This window comes from Rana temporaria, chromosome 3, assembly GCF_905171775.1.
Source record: "Rana temporaria chromosome 3, aRanTem1.1, whole genome shotgun sequence".
NCBI classification, from domain to species: domain Eukaryota; kingdom Metazoa; phylum Chordata; class Amphibia; order Anura; family Ranidae; genus Rana; species Rana temporaria.
The window spans coordinates 155,047,357-155,061,546 of NC_053491.1; the positions used below are offsets into that span (position 1 = coordinate 155,047,357).

A 14,190-nucleotide genomic window follows, 5' to 3' on the forward strand; every position below is an offset into this window, starting at 1 on the left:
CGCATGCCTGATGATTCCCGCCCCCATGCAGCTGCATAGACATGCAAATTCGGGTGTCTTGGAGTCACCATGAGTTGAACAGCATTTGTGTTCTGCCAGGTCGTGCGTCTTATATTGTTCTGATGAAGTCGATTGTTTCATATGCCTGCTGATTCCCATCCCCATGAAGCTGCACAGACATGCAAATTAGGGTGTCTTGGAGTCACCATGAGTTGAACAGCATCTGTGTTCTGCCGGGCTGTGCGTCTTATATTAGTCTGATGAAGCTGATTGTTGCGCATGCTTGCTGATTCCCGACCCCATGCAGCTGCACAGACATGCAAATTAAGGTGTCTTGGAGTCACCATGAGTTGAACAGCATTTGTGTTCTGCCAGGCCATGCATCTTATATTGTTCTGATGAAGCCGATTGATACGCGTGCCTGCTGATTCCCGCCCCCATGCAGCTGCACAGACATGCAAATTAGGGTGTCTTGGAGTCACCATGAGTGGTACAGCATCTGTGTTCTGCCGGGCCGTGCATCTTATATTATTCTGATGAAGCCGATTGTTACACATGCCTTCTGATTCCCGACCCCATGCAGCTGCACAGACATGCAAATTAGGGTGTTTTGGAGTCACCATGAGTTGAACAGCATCTGTGTTCTGCCGGGCCGTGCATCTTATATTGTTCTGATGAAGCCGATTGTTACGCTTGCCTGCTGATTCTTGCCCCCCCATGCAGCTGCACAGACATGCAAATTAGGGTTTCTTGGAGTCACCATGAGTTGAACAGCAACTGTGTTCTGCCGGGCTGTGCGTCCTTTATTGTTCTGATGAAGCCGATTGTTACACATGCCTGCTGATTCCCGACCCCATGCAGCTGCACAGACATGCAAATTAGGGTGTCTTGGAGTCACCATGAGTTGAACAGCATCTGTGTTCTCCCAGGCTGTGCATATTGTTCTCCTGAAGCTGATTATTACGCATGCCTGATGATTCCCGTCCCCATGCAGCTGCACAAACATGCAAATTAGGGTGTCTTGGAGTCACCATGAGTTGAACAGCATCTGTGTTCTGCCAGGCTGTGCGTCTTATATTGTCCTGATGAAGCCAATTGATAAGCATGCCTGCTGATTCCCGCCCCCATGCAGCTGCACAGACATGCAAATTAGGGTGTCTTGGAGTCACCATGAGTTGAACAGCATCTGTGTTCTGCCAGGCCATGCATCTTATATTGTTCTGATGAAGTCAATTGATACTCGTGCCTGCTGATTCCCGCCCCCATGCAGCTGCACAGACATGCAAATTAGGGTGTCTTGGAGTCACCATGAGTTGAACAGCGTCTGTGTTCTGCTGGACCATGCGTCTTTTATTGTTCTGAGGAAGCCGATTGTTATGCATGCCTGCTGATTCTCGCCCCATGCAGCTGCACAGACATGTAAATTAGGTTGTCTTGGAGTCACATGCATCTGTTTTCTGCCGGGCCGTGCATCTTATATTGTTCTGATGAAGCAGATTGTTACGCATGCCTGCTGATTCCTGCCCCCATGCAGCTGCACAGACATGCAAATTCGGGTGTCTTGGAGTCACCATGAGTTGAACAGCATTTGTGTTCTGCCAGGTCGTGCGTCTTATATTGTTTTGATGAAGTCGATTGTTTCATATGCCTGCTGATTCCCACCCCCATAAAGCTGCACAGACATGCAAATTAGGGTGTCTTGGAGTCACCATGAGTTGAACAGCATCTGTGTTCTGCCGGGCTGTGCGTCTTATATTAGTCTGATGAAGCTGATTGTTGCGCATGCTTGCTGGTTCCCGACCCCATGCAGCTGCACAGACATGCAAATTAAGGTGTCTTGGAGTCACCATGAGTTGAACAGCATTTGTGTTCTGCCAGGCCATGCATCTTATATTGTTCTGATGAAGCCGATTGATACTCGTGCCTGCTGATTCCCGCCCCCATGCAGCTGCACAGACATGCAAATTAGGGTGTCTTGGAGTCACCATGAGTGGTACTGCATCTGTGTTCTGCCAGGCCGTGCATCTTATATTATTCTGATGAAGCCGATTGTTACACATGCCTTCTGATTCCCGACCCCATGCAGCTGCACAGACATGCAAATTAGGGTGTTTTGGAGTCACCATGAGTTGAACAGCATCTGTGTTCTGCCGGGCCGTGCATCTTATATTGTTCTGATGAAGCCGATTGTTACGCTTGCCTGCTGATTCTTGCCCCCCCCATGCAGCTGCCCAGACATGCAAATTAGGGTTTCTTGGAGTCACCATGAGTTGAACAGCAACTGTGTTCTGCCGGGCTGTGCGTCCTTTATTGTTCTGATGAAGCCGATTGTTACACATGCCTGCTGATTCCCGACCCCATGCAGCTGCACAGACATGCAAATTAGGGTGTCTTGGAGTCACCATGAGTTGAACAGCATCTGTGTTCTCCCAGGCTGTGCATCTTATATTGTTCTCCTGAAGCTGATTATTACGCATGCCTGATGATTCCCGTCCCCATGCAGCTGCACAAACATGCAAATTAGGGTGTCTAGGAGTCACCATGAGTTGAACAGCATCTGTGTTCTGCCAGGCTGTGCATCTTAAATTGTTCTGATGAAGTCAATTGATATGCGTGCCTGCTGATTCCCGCCCCCATGCAGCTGCACAGACATGCAAATTAGGGTGTCTTGGAGTCACCATGAGTTGAACAGCGTCTGTGTTCTGCTGGACCATGCGTCTTTTATTGTTCTGAGGAAGCCGATTGTTATGCATGCCTGCTGATTCTCGCCCCATGCAGCTGCACAGACATGTAAATTAGGTTGTCTTGGAGTCACATGCATCTGTTTTCTGCCGGGCCGTGCATCTTATATTGTTCTGATGAAGCAGATTGTTTCGCATGCCTGCTGATTCCTGCCCCCATGCAGCTGCACAGACATGCAAATTAGGGTGTCTTGGAGACACCATGAGTTGAACAGCATCTGTGTTCTGCCTGGCCGTGTGTCTTATAATGTTCTGATGAAGCGGATTGTTTCATATGCCTGCCGAATCCCACCCCCATGAAGCTGCACAGACATGCAAATTATGGTGTCTTGGAGTCACCATGAGTTGAACAGCATCTGTGTTCTGCCGGGCCGTGCATCTTATATTGTTCTGATGAAGCCAATTGTTACGAATGACTGCTGATTCCCGCCCCCATACAGCTGCACAGACATGCAAATTAGGGTGTCTTGGAGTCACCATGAGTTGAACAGCATCTATGTTCTGCCGGGCCGTGCGTCTTATATGGTTCTGATGAAGCCGATTTTTACGCGTGCCTGCTGATTCCTGCCCCCATGCAGCTGCACAGACATGCAAATTTGGGTGTCTTGGAGTCACCATGAGTTGAACAGCATCTGTGTCCTGCCGGGCCGTGCGTCTTATATTGTTCTGATGAAGCCGATTGTTACACATGCCTTCTGATTCCCGACCCCCATGCAGCTGCACAGACATGCAAATTAGAGTGTCTTGGAGTCACCTTGAGTTGAACAGCATCTGTGTTCTGCTGGGCCATGCGTCTTATATTGTTCTGATGAAGCCGATTGTTACGCATGCCTGCTGATTCCCGCCCCCATGCAGCTGCACAGACATGCAAATTAGGGTGTCTTGGAGTCACCATGAATTAAACAGCATCTGTGTTCTGCCAGGCCGTGCGCCTTATATAGTTCTGATGAAGCCGATTGTTACTCATGCCTGCTGATTCCCGCCCCCATAAAGCTGCACAGACATGCAAATTAGGGTGTCTTGGAGTCATCATGAGTTGAACAGCATGTGTGTTCTGCCGGGCCGTGAGTCTTATATAGATCTGATGAAGCCGATTGTTACGCATGCCTGCTGATTCCCGCCCCCATACAGCTGCACAGACTTACAAATTAGGCTGTCTTGGAGTCACCATGAGTTAAACAGCGTATGTGTTTTCTGCCTTGCTGTGTGTCTTATATTGTTCTGATGAAGCTGATTGTTTCATATGCCTGCTGATTCCCACCCCCATGAATCATACATGCAAATTAGGGTGTCATGGAGTCACCATTAGTTGAACAGCATCTGTGTTCTGCCAGGCCATGCACCCTATATTGTTCTGATGAAGCCGATTGATTCGCATGCCTGCTGATTCCCGCTCCCAAGCAGCTGCACAGACATGCAAATTAGGGTGTCTTGGAGTCACCATGAGTTGAACAGCACCTGTGTTCTGCAGGGCCGTGCATCTAATATTGTTCTGATGAAGCCTTTTGTTACACATGCCTGCTGATTCCCGTCCCCATACAGCTGCACGGACATGCAAATTAGAGTGTCTTGGAGTCACCATGAGTTGAACAGCATCTGTGATCTGCCGGGCCGTGCGTCTTATATAGTTCTGATGAAGCCAATTGGCAGAACCCAGATGCTGTTCAACTCATGGTGACTCCAAGACATCCTAATTTGCATGTCTGTGCAGCTGCATGGGGTCGGGAATCAGAAGGCACGTGTAACAATCGGCTTCATCAGAACATTATACAATACACAGCCCGGCAGAACACAGATGCTGTTCAACTCATGGTGACTTCAAGACACCCTAATTTGCATGTCTGTTCAGCTTCATGGGGGCGGGAATGAGCAGGCATGCTTAATAATCAGCATATAAGATGCACGGCCCGGCAGAACACAGATGCTGTTCAACTCATGGTGACTTCAAGACACCCTAATTTGCATGTCTGTGCAGCTTCATGGGGGCAGGAATCAGCAGGCATGCGTAATAATCTGTTTCTTCAGAACAATATAAGATGCACGGCCCGGTAGAACACAGATGCTGTTCAACTCATGGTGACTCCAAGACACCCTAATTTGCATTATAAGTGGATTGACAGAGCATAAACATTAATTACAAAAGAGATTGACTGTCAGCTTTCAAGTCCCTCTAAGAAAGAAGATTTATAGGGGTTTCCTTAAACAGGAAAAATATGGGGACTGTTGTTAAAGCATGAACAGTGGTATGGTATGGAAATATGTGGGCCTGGTCAAACCTCAATCATGAGAGCCACAACAACAATGTAGATATCAAAAAGATTTATTTTATAAAAAGTTTCTTTATAAAAAGACATAGAAAAAAGAAAAAAGATATACATTGAATACTATAGAATTTTATATGGTAGGAGGGCATGCAAAGCAAGTTTAGATCCATATCGGGCAAATAGGTAAAGAAATAAAAATAGAAAAAGGGGAAGAGAGAAACAACGAAAAAAATAATAATAATTAAGATAAAAAAAAAAAAATGTTTTTAATAATAATAAATGATGAGTGAAAAATGAAAAAAATGAAAAAAATGGATAATAATGCTGCTGAAAAAATGAAAAACTAAATAAAAATAATGATAATAATGAAAATGAAAAGTAAAAATATATGATGTAAAGGAAAGGCCCCCAATTGACCCAAGAAAGAACAAAAACACGTAGGAAAAGTCCACAGGTCACAGCACGAATCCACTCGAAATTCATTACAATGACATTTGACATTTATATTGTTACATAAAAGTATATTCTTCTATATAACCGAAAAAGAGGATATTCAAGAACGAATCAAGTTAATCATAAAATGTTGTTGCATACCTGCAGTCATATAGGCTGCACACTAAAGTTCTAAACTCCCAATTGTCGGGTGGTGGAATGACGCAAAATTGGGGCACGTCAGAGTGTAAAAACACAATTCGCGACACCCATTGCACCACCTCCCTCTGTCAACAGGAAATATTAGTGCTCAGGGGACTAGGGCAAGACTGCTTGGTAGGCCAAGATGGATTAGGGCTGATGACCATTTGGTAGAGCCTAACCATGGGAAGTGGGAAAACAGCTTTGATGGAAAAGCTTCAAAATAACAGTATAGTTTCCCCGGCATATCCGACTTGTGGTCACTAAATTAAAGGAAGGGCTTATAGCTTATATTCTCATTTAACCCTGGGTGCTGAGTAGCATTAATGAATGAATGAATGAATGAAAAATTTATATAGCGCGGCACATGCGAACTGAATCGCCTCTGGGCGCTTGTTGTTTGTGTCTCATGCCTTTCAGAAAAGCAGGGTTTTGATCTGCCTTCTGAAGGACAGGTGGTTTTGCTCCAACCGAATGCTGGTTGGTAAAGCATTCCAAAGCCTGGGGCCCTGGAAAGCAAACCTTCTTTCTCCTTTGGACTTGTATTTGGTTTTAGGAACCTTGACCAGATTTTGGTCGGTGGATCGCAGAATGCGGTTGCAATTGTGCGGTTTGATCTTGTCGCATAGATATCTAGGAGCCTTCCCATGGATGCACTTATGTGTCAGGCAGAGTGCTTTAAATGCAATTCTGTCTTTCACTGGCAACCAGTGAAGGGATCTCAGTGAAGGTGAGATTGATTCCCAAGATTTTTTCCCAGTCACCAGTCTAGCGGCCGTATTCTGTACGACTTGAAGACGAGCGATTTGGTACTTGGGTAGCCCGAGGTAAAGGGCATTTGCATAGTCCAGTCTGGAATTCACGATTGTTCCCACCACGACTGCTACGTCTTCTTTGGGGATAAATGGAATCAGTCTGCGTAGTAGTGGTAGTAGTGTATATATCCAGTGTGCTTCCGTTTGTAGCAGTCATTTGTCAGCATCGCCTCCTCTCTCATTGAGAGGAATATGTGCCAAAGCAAAGAAGCCTAACATTGCCTGGTTGTGGTTGTGGAACAGGCCTATATGGCGACTGATGGGTGTTTCCATAAGTTTTTTCTTAACAGCTAAGACATGGTCTCTCATTCTGCAAAAGAAATTGCGTTTAGTTTTACCTACATAGTAGGCACCGCAATTGCATTTCATTAAATAGATAATGCCAATTGTTTGGCAGGTTGCGCGGAACTTGGGTGAATATGTTTCGCCATTACGTAGAGAAACACTTTCACCTGGCAGGATGTATCGACAAAAATTGCATTTACCGCACGGGAAAGTTCCTGTCTTAGTTGGTTTGGGCACCATTTGTGTCGCATAATGGCTGGTGACGGCTCTATCCCGAATTGAGGGAGAGCGTTTGAATGTTATCTCCGGTTTTAAATTAATGAATTTCTTAATTTTATCATCAGAGGTAAGGAGATACCAATATTTGCTGTATTTAAACAAATATATTCTTTTTATGTCGTATAATAAATTATGATTATGTCAACATCTATGGTCAATCAGACACGTCTGTATGTACTGATACAACAAATCTATGTGACTATTTGTATATACTATTACATATCTTTTTCCGCTTATTGATATACTTTTTGTTTGCTCAGACTACTGCCCCCTATTGGTTCCTGACGAAGCCCCCTTGGGCGAAACTAGTAGAACCGTTACATGCGGGATGAAATGAAGATCACCTGCATCTTTATGCACTTGAAGTATCATTTTATTTGTTAGTCTGGAATTTGTCTATTATGCATTCTATAGTATTCAATGTATATCTTTTTTCTTTTTTCTATGTCTTTTTATAAAGAAACTTTTTATAAAATAAATCTTTTTGATATCTACATTGTTGTTGTGGCTCTCATGATTGAGGTTTGACCAGGCCCACATATTTCCATACCATACCACTGTTCATGCTTTAACAACAGTCCCCATATTTTTCCTGTTTAAGGAAACCCCTATAAACCCTAATTTGCATGTCTGTGCAGCTGCATGGGGGCAGGAATCAGAAGGCATGTGTAACAATCGGCTTCATCAGAACAATATAAGACATAAGGCTCGGCAGAACACAGATGCTGTTCAACTCATGGTGACTCCAAGACACCCTAATTTGCATGTATGTGCTGCTGCATGGGGGCAGGAATCAGCAGGCATACGTAATAATCGGCTTCATCAGAACAATATAAGACGCACGGCCCAGCAGAACACAGATGCTTTTCAACTCATGGTGACTCCAAGACACCTTAATTTGCATGTCTGTGCAGCTGCATGGGGGCGGGAATCAGAAGGCATGTGTAAAAATCGGCTTCTTCAGACCAATATAAGACGCACAGCCCGGCAGAAAACAGATGCTGTTCAACTCATGGTGACTCCAAGACACCGTAATTTGCATGTCTGTGCATCAGCATGAGGGCAGGAATCAGCAGGCACGCGTAACAATCGGCTTCGTCAGAACTATATAAGATGCACGGCCCGGCAGAACACAGATGTTGTTCAACTCATGGCGACTCCAAGACACGCTAATTTGCATGTCTGTGCAGCTACATGGGGCCAGGAATCAGCAGGTACACGTAACAATCGGCTTCATCAGAACAATATAAGACGCACGGCCCGGCAGAACACAGATGCTGTTCAACTCATGGTGACTCCAAGACACCCTAATTTGCATGTCTGTGCAGCTGCAGGGGGGCAGGCATATGCCCCAGTTGAAGAGTCACTAACTCGAAACATGTCGGGTACATAGCCTATTTACGCTACCTGTTTACCACGCTTCATTCATTTCCTATGTGATCACCTGTACCGGTCTCTTCACAAGACTTGTTCTTTTTATTCATTTTTTGTTCTCATTGTGTTTTTACTTATATGCCTAATAAAGGCTTTTTTATTGGAAATAACTACACCATGTGGACCTGTTTTCCTTTTCTTTTCATGTTCCTATGATCGAACATGTATACCAGCTGCCCTCTATGAGGATTTCTTCAGGGATTTACCTTAATCTGGATACACACGACCTCTGATGGTGATTCTCAACAATTTCATCACCCGTTCCAGTGTTGCTACCAGCCTGAGGAGCTCGTATATGCCTGATTGACACACCATCGCTGACGAGTGTGTCCACCTTATCTGGTAAGAGTACCCATTTCTTACATTTATCATTGATCTTTGGATGTCTTGGCTGACCTTGAAAGAGTGATACTTTGATGTGACTTCTTACACCTGCTCAAGTTACCATTGGATTATACAACGGATTGTACAACTGATTCCTGCCTTGAGACGACTCACCTCACATGTTTTCAAACCTAGTCGATCTCAAGGACTCTCTCCCTTTATTGTGATATATTGGACTTTTTCTAACAAGAGACGTCCCATTTGTTATTATCATTATTTTCTCTGGACTTTTTTCACTCATATCACTCATGTGGTTTATCCTGCTACCCATATGTATTTTATACACTTCGTAATATACCTCTCGGTATCTTTATCTTCTGTTCACTGTAACTGGGTCCAGAGTATTCTCACTTAGTTGTGAGCATCATACTTGCTTTTTGCAATTTTTTATATATAGTTCTCACTCTATTTTTTTCAGCGCTGCACTTTTTCTTTTTTATCATCAAGGCAAGGCCTTTTTTCGTTCAGGCCTATCCACCTCCCCTTGGGCTAATTCCTCACAGGACCCCGTCGCCGACGCCTGCATTGACCACTTGGAAGGATTAGGTCTGCAGCAACTAGTATGTGGGCCCACACATGCTTCAGGTCACACGCTCTATCTCATTTTCAGACAAGATCTGGAAATCACTATTCTGGAAAATGAGCCGCAACCATGGACTGATCACCATGCCATTAAATTCACAATCAACATAAACGCCCCCTCAAAAAAAACGGTAAAACTGGTGACAACACACTGGACTAGATCTCAGAAGAAGCTCCACTCGGAACTCTTCAAAACGACATTAGGGAACAAAATAAAAACAATCCAACTACATCAAACAGCCACAGAAACTCTTGATGCTATAAACAAGGCTCTGCTACAGTCAGCCGACTTAGTAGTGCCAAAACGCACAACGTGCATCCGGAAAAACAACTTCAGCTGGTTTAACGACCAGCTGTCGTTGCTAAAGCAAGAGCGCAGAAGAGCAGAAGCAGCCTGGAAAATAAGCTCTTCAGAGGAAAACCACACCATTTATAAGATAATAACCAAAAAATACCATAAAGAAATCTTTATTGCCAAAAAAAAATCATTTTTCCAATATTATCACCAATGCCCTAAACCGCCCCCGTGAACTCTTCAATCTAGTTACCAAGACCATGAACCCAGTCTGTCTAGAAGCCCCTAATTCTGATTCACAAGAATTTTGCAACGAATTATCGGATTATTTAATCAACAAAATTGAAAGAATCCGTGAAAGTATTCAGCAAAATACAAGCTCCAACTACCCCCCCTAAATCACAAACCTAATACCCACATAATTCCGCCACAATCACCTAACTTCACTCTAAAACCCATTTCCATCTATGCCCCTAAAAATTTCATCAGGACTCTGCGATATAGCACAGCGCCCAATGATATCATCCCCACCAAACTGCTGAAAGAATGTGCCGACATTTTGGCTCCAGCTATCATGCAGCTCATAAACCAGTCATTCAAGGAGGGTGTGGTGCCACCCTTGCCGAAACAAGGTATAATCAAACCAATTCCGGAGTTGCGGAATGTGATTTATCGTGGTTCTCCTCCTTCTTGGAAAACAAATAGGATCACAAATAGTGAAATTGGGCCCTTTCACTTCTGAAAAACGCACGGTGTCATGCGGAGTCCCCCAGGGATCCCCTCTGTCGCCTGTTCTTTTCAATATCTATCTTCACCCTCTTTTTGAAATCATCAGCAACCAGAAGTTACTTTACCACTCTTATGCAGATGACACACAACTATATTTTCGCATCTGCAACAAAAAGGATCATTATCTTGGACTACTAGAGAAATGCCTTTCTTTGATAGAAAAGTGGATGACAAAGAGTTACCTTAAACTCAATGGCTCAAAAACAGAACTCCTGTTTCAGGCCAATCGGAAGATTCATCCCGCAACAACATGGACGACCCCGGCCCATTCTGGGTCAATCCATCACCCCCAGCACCAAAGTCAAAAGTCTCGGAGTCATCTTCGACACCTACATGACAATGGATGCACAAATAGGGTCAGTAGTCAGCGGATCACACCATCTGCTGCGCCTTCTATGCAGACTCACTCCCTTTATCCCAAAAAAAAGACATAGCAGTCGTGACATTGACTATGCAATTGCCCTCTATCTTGGACTCCCAATATACCAAATCACTCGTCTGCAAGTCGTTCAAAATACGGCTGCTCGACTTGTGACTGGGAAAAAAACATGGGAATCAATCTCACCTTCGTTGAGATCCCTTCATCGGTTGCCCGTAAAAGATAGACTCACTTTCAAAGCCCTCTGTCTAATGCATAAGTGTATTCTGGGAAATGCCCCCCAATATCTATGCGAGAAACTAAAAGCTCACAACACCAATCGCATTCTGCGATCCACCAACCAAAATCGACTCCAGATACCCAAAGCCAGATACAAGTCCAAAGGAGAACGAAGATTTGCGGTCCAAGGACCCAGACTATGGAACGCTCTACCAACCACCATCCGATTGGAGGTAAACCACTTGGCCTTCAGGAGAAAGAACAAGACCCATCTCTTCTGAGGGCCCAGGGAATGGATACCAAGCGCCCAGAGGCGATTCAGTTCGCATGTGTTGCGCTATATAAGTTTCTCACTCACTCAATAAATATTTTGCCTTTTACTAAAGATTTTTCTGGAGGCTTCCTGGGTGAAAAATAGCTCTTTTGATTTGGAAAGGCATGCAGACAGCGTTAATGTTGTTGTTGGGGGTGGTGGTCAACACTGCCTAGAAAATGATTTGATGGTCTTGTTCTACCTATGCATATATTTGCCCCCAATTCCATGGCTGTGCGCTTTATATTGTTCTGATGAAGCCGATTGTTACCCGTGCCTGCTGATTCTCGCCCCGTGCAGCTGCACAGACATGCAAATTAGGGTGTCTTGGAGTCACCATGATATAAGCAACATCTGTGTTCTGCCGGGGACCTCGTTTAGGACGTTGGTTTGTTATACTCTGGTTTCTCTTCAGAATGAATAAATCTTTTTGCCACCTTGGTCACGTCACCATATCACACTTTTTAACCACCTGCCTCTAGGGCCAGGCCTTTTGGTCAGGACCAGAGGAATTTTTCTCTCCCCCACTTTTTGTTTGTCACTTTTATGTTTTTTTTAGTTTGGTGTTCACATTTGTCACATTTGATTAGTAGGGTGTGGGTCCTTGGGCCAGCCCTGAACGTCTTGGGAGAGGGTGGACATGGCCTTCTGACTTAGTTCGCCTGCTCTCATCGGGTCCTCCTTCAGGGGAACCCCACCTAGTACAGGGAGGGTTCTGCCGGGTTATATTCTGGTTTCTTTTCAGAACGAAGGAAATCTTTGGCCCTTTGGCTAAGATCAATTGTTGCCAGTAGTTGGTGCTATGCTGATCGTCCCTAGTACTCTGCAAGGGGGAAAGGGATGTCGGTCGGCAGATGCTAAGCCTGCTGGCATGGAGGTGAAAGCCTTCCGATTTGGACAGAGAAGCATGAGGTCGAAGCTGGAGGGTTGGGTCCCTGGCCTCTGGTCTGGAATTGGTGGTGCCTGCCCCAGTCAGTTGTTCGGGAGAGAACACTTGCTCCTCTTTTCGACGGGAGGAGCAGGTAGTATTTCCTGAATGTGATTAGGTGGGAGGGATGGGGGTTGTGGGTAGTAGCGTGCTTAGGTGGGCTCTCCCCGACCTCTTCTCCTACCTTCCTGGCTGGGAAGGGTGCTGCTGGTCCGGACTGTGGGTCAGGGGCCGTTGAAAAGCCTGTGGAGATAGTGTCCCTGGAGTGGCAGTCCAGGGGTGCCATACATTGCACAAGTGTGTGAGGGGCACTCATCGTTTGGCACCATGGTCACGATCTCCACAAACACTCTTTTTAACACCTGCCTCTAGGGCTGAGCCTTTTGGCTAGGACCAGAGGAATTTTTGTTCCTGGCCAGAGGGCCGGCCATTGTATTGCACGGTGGCCACTTTCCACTCACCATTCCCACCTTCCTTTTCCCCCCACTTTCTTTTTTATTTTACCCCTGTTTGTCACATTTTGTCTTCTTTTTGTTTGGTGCACTGCACTGTGATGAGTAGGGTGCTGGTCCTCGGGCCTGCTCTGAAAGTCTTGGGAGTGGGTGGACATGGCCTTCTGGCTTAGTTCTCCTGGAGCCTCACCGAGGAGGGTTCTGTTTCAGCAGTCCCTCCGAGGATGTTGGGTCCTTGTGGCTTCGGCTGCTTGGGCCATGGTGGGTCCTTGTGGCTTCGGCTGCATGGACCACAGTTTACTCTTTTCCCTGCCAGGAGCTTAACGCCCCGGGGGATCAGAGCTGGGCCACTGGACGATGCACCCGTCACAGTTTTTTTGTGTTTCACTCTTTATGTGTGTGCACATTTTTTTCCTGCACCGGGTGAAGTTTTTGGGTTGTGTTATGCACGCCACAGGCTTTTCAATTGAGCTTTCTTTAATATGGTGAAAAATAGCTTGAGTTTCTTTTGATTCGCAAATTTCTAAGTGCCAATGATGGGGAATTTCTATGTGCCAATCTTCTACCAACTATTCTCTGACAGAGACATCATTCTTTTTTTCACACCTTTGTAAAAGCCCTTTTTAATTCCTCTTTGCTTTTTTCTTTCTGTGTGATGAAAGGAAGGGAAATGGCAGCTAGAACATGCGTGTCACAGCAGGCCACCATACTTGGAAGATGATGGCGTCGGCACTATTTTTTCTCACTTTAGTTTTCTCTAGTTTTCCCATACCAACACTGGCAGTTTTCCCATATGGTCTAGTGGTTAGGATTCCTGGTTTTCACCCAGGCGGCCCGGGTTCGACTCCCGGTATGGGAAATACAACACCTTTTAATGACCCACACACTCTTAGTGCTGTACCGTAAACCCACAGCCGGTAACACTCTGTCACATGCTTCTAGCGCACACCCAAGACCTCTTGTCCGCAGAATTCTTTACGCGCAGTATCTGCGGCTGAGGAAAGTGACTTTCGTACACATGCTAATTTGTTACGCGAACGTTTCCTACTCAGGGGCTTTTTGCAAACTAATCTTAAGAAGGCATTAAACCGAGCGCTGGCCTGTACTTGAACGTCTTTGTTGTATGACCCCCCTAATCCTAGGCAATCAGACACAGTCCAGATCATTATGACATTTTCGACCCATCACCAACAACTTCAAATTATTTTATCTGATCATTGCCACTTGTTAGCTGACCAGGGGACAGCCCCTGAAATGTTATTTTTTGCAGAGCTAATTTATCTAACTCCTTAAGGGACTGGATGATTAGTAGTCATTATAGAACTAAAATATACTAAAGTAAAAACTAAAGTATTATACTGAATCGCCAATTATTATGCTGTTAGAGAACAGTGTAGG

At 45.1% G+C, this 14,190-nt stretch overlaps 1 non-coding gene across 1 annotated transcript; it reads left to right on the forward strand.

Annotated features, from left to right (window-relative positions):
- Positions 1–13,579: 13,579 nt before the first annotated feature.
- Positions 13,580–13,651, forward strand: TRNAE-UUC. Its single transcript has one exon. It is a non-coding gene; the product is annotated as a tRNA-Glu (tRNA).
- Positions 13,652–14,190: the final 539 nt, after the last annotated feature.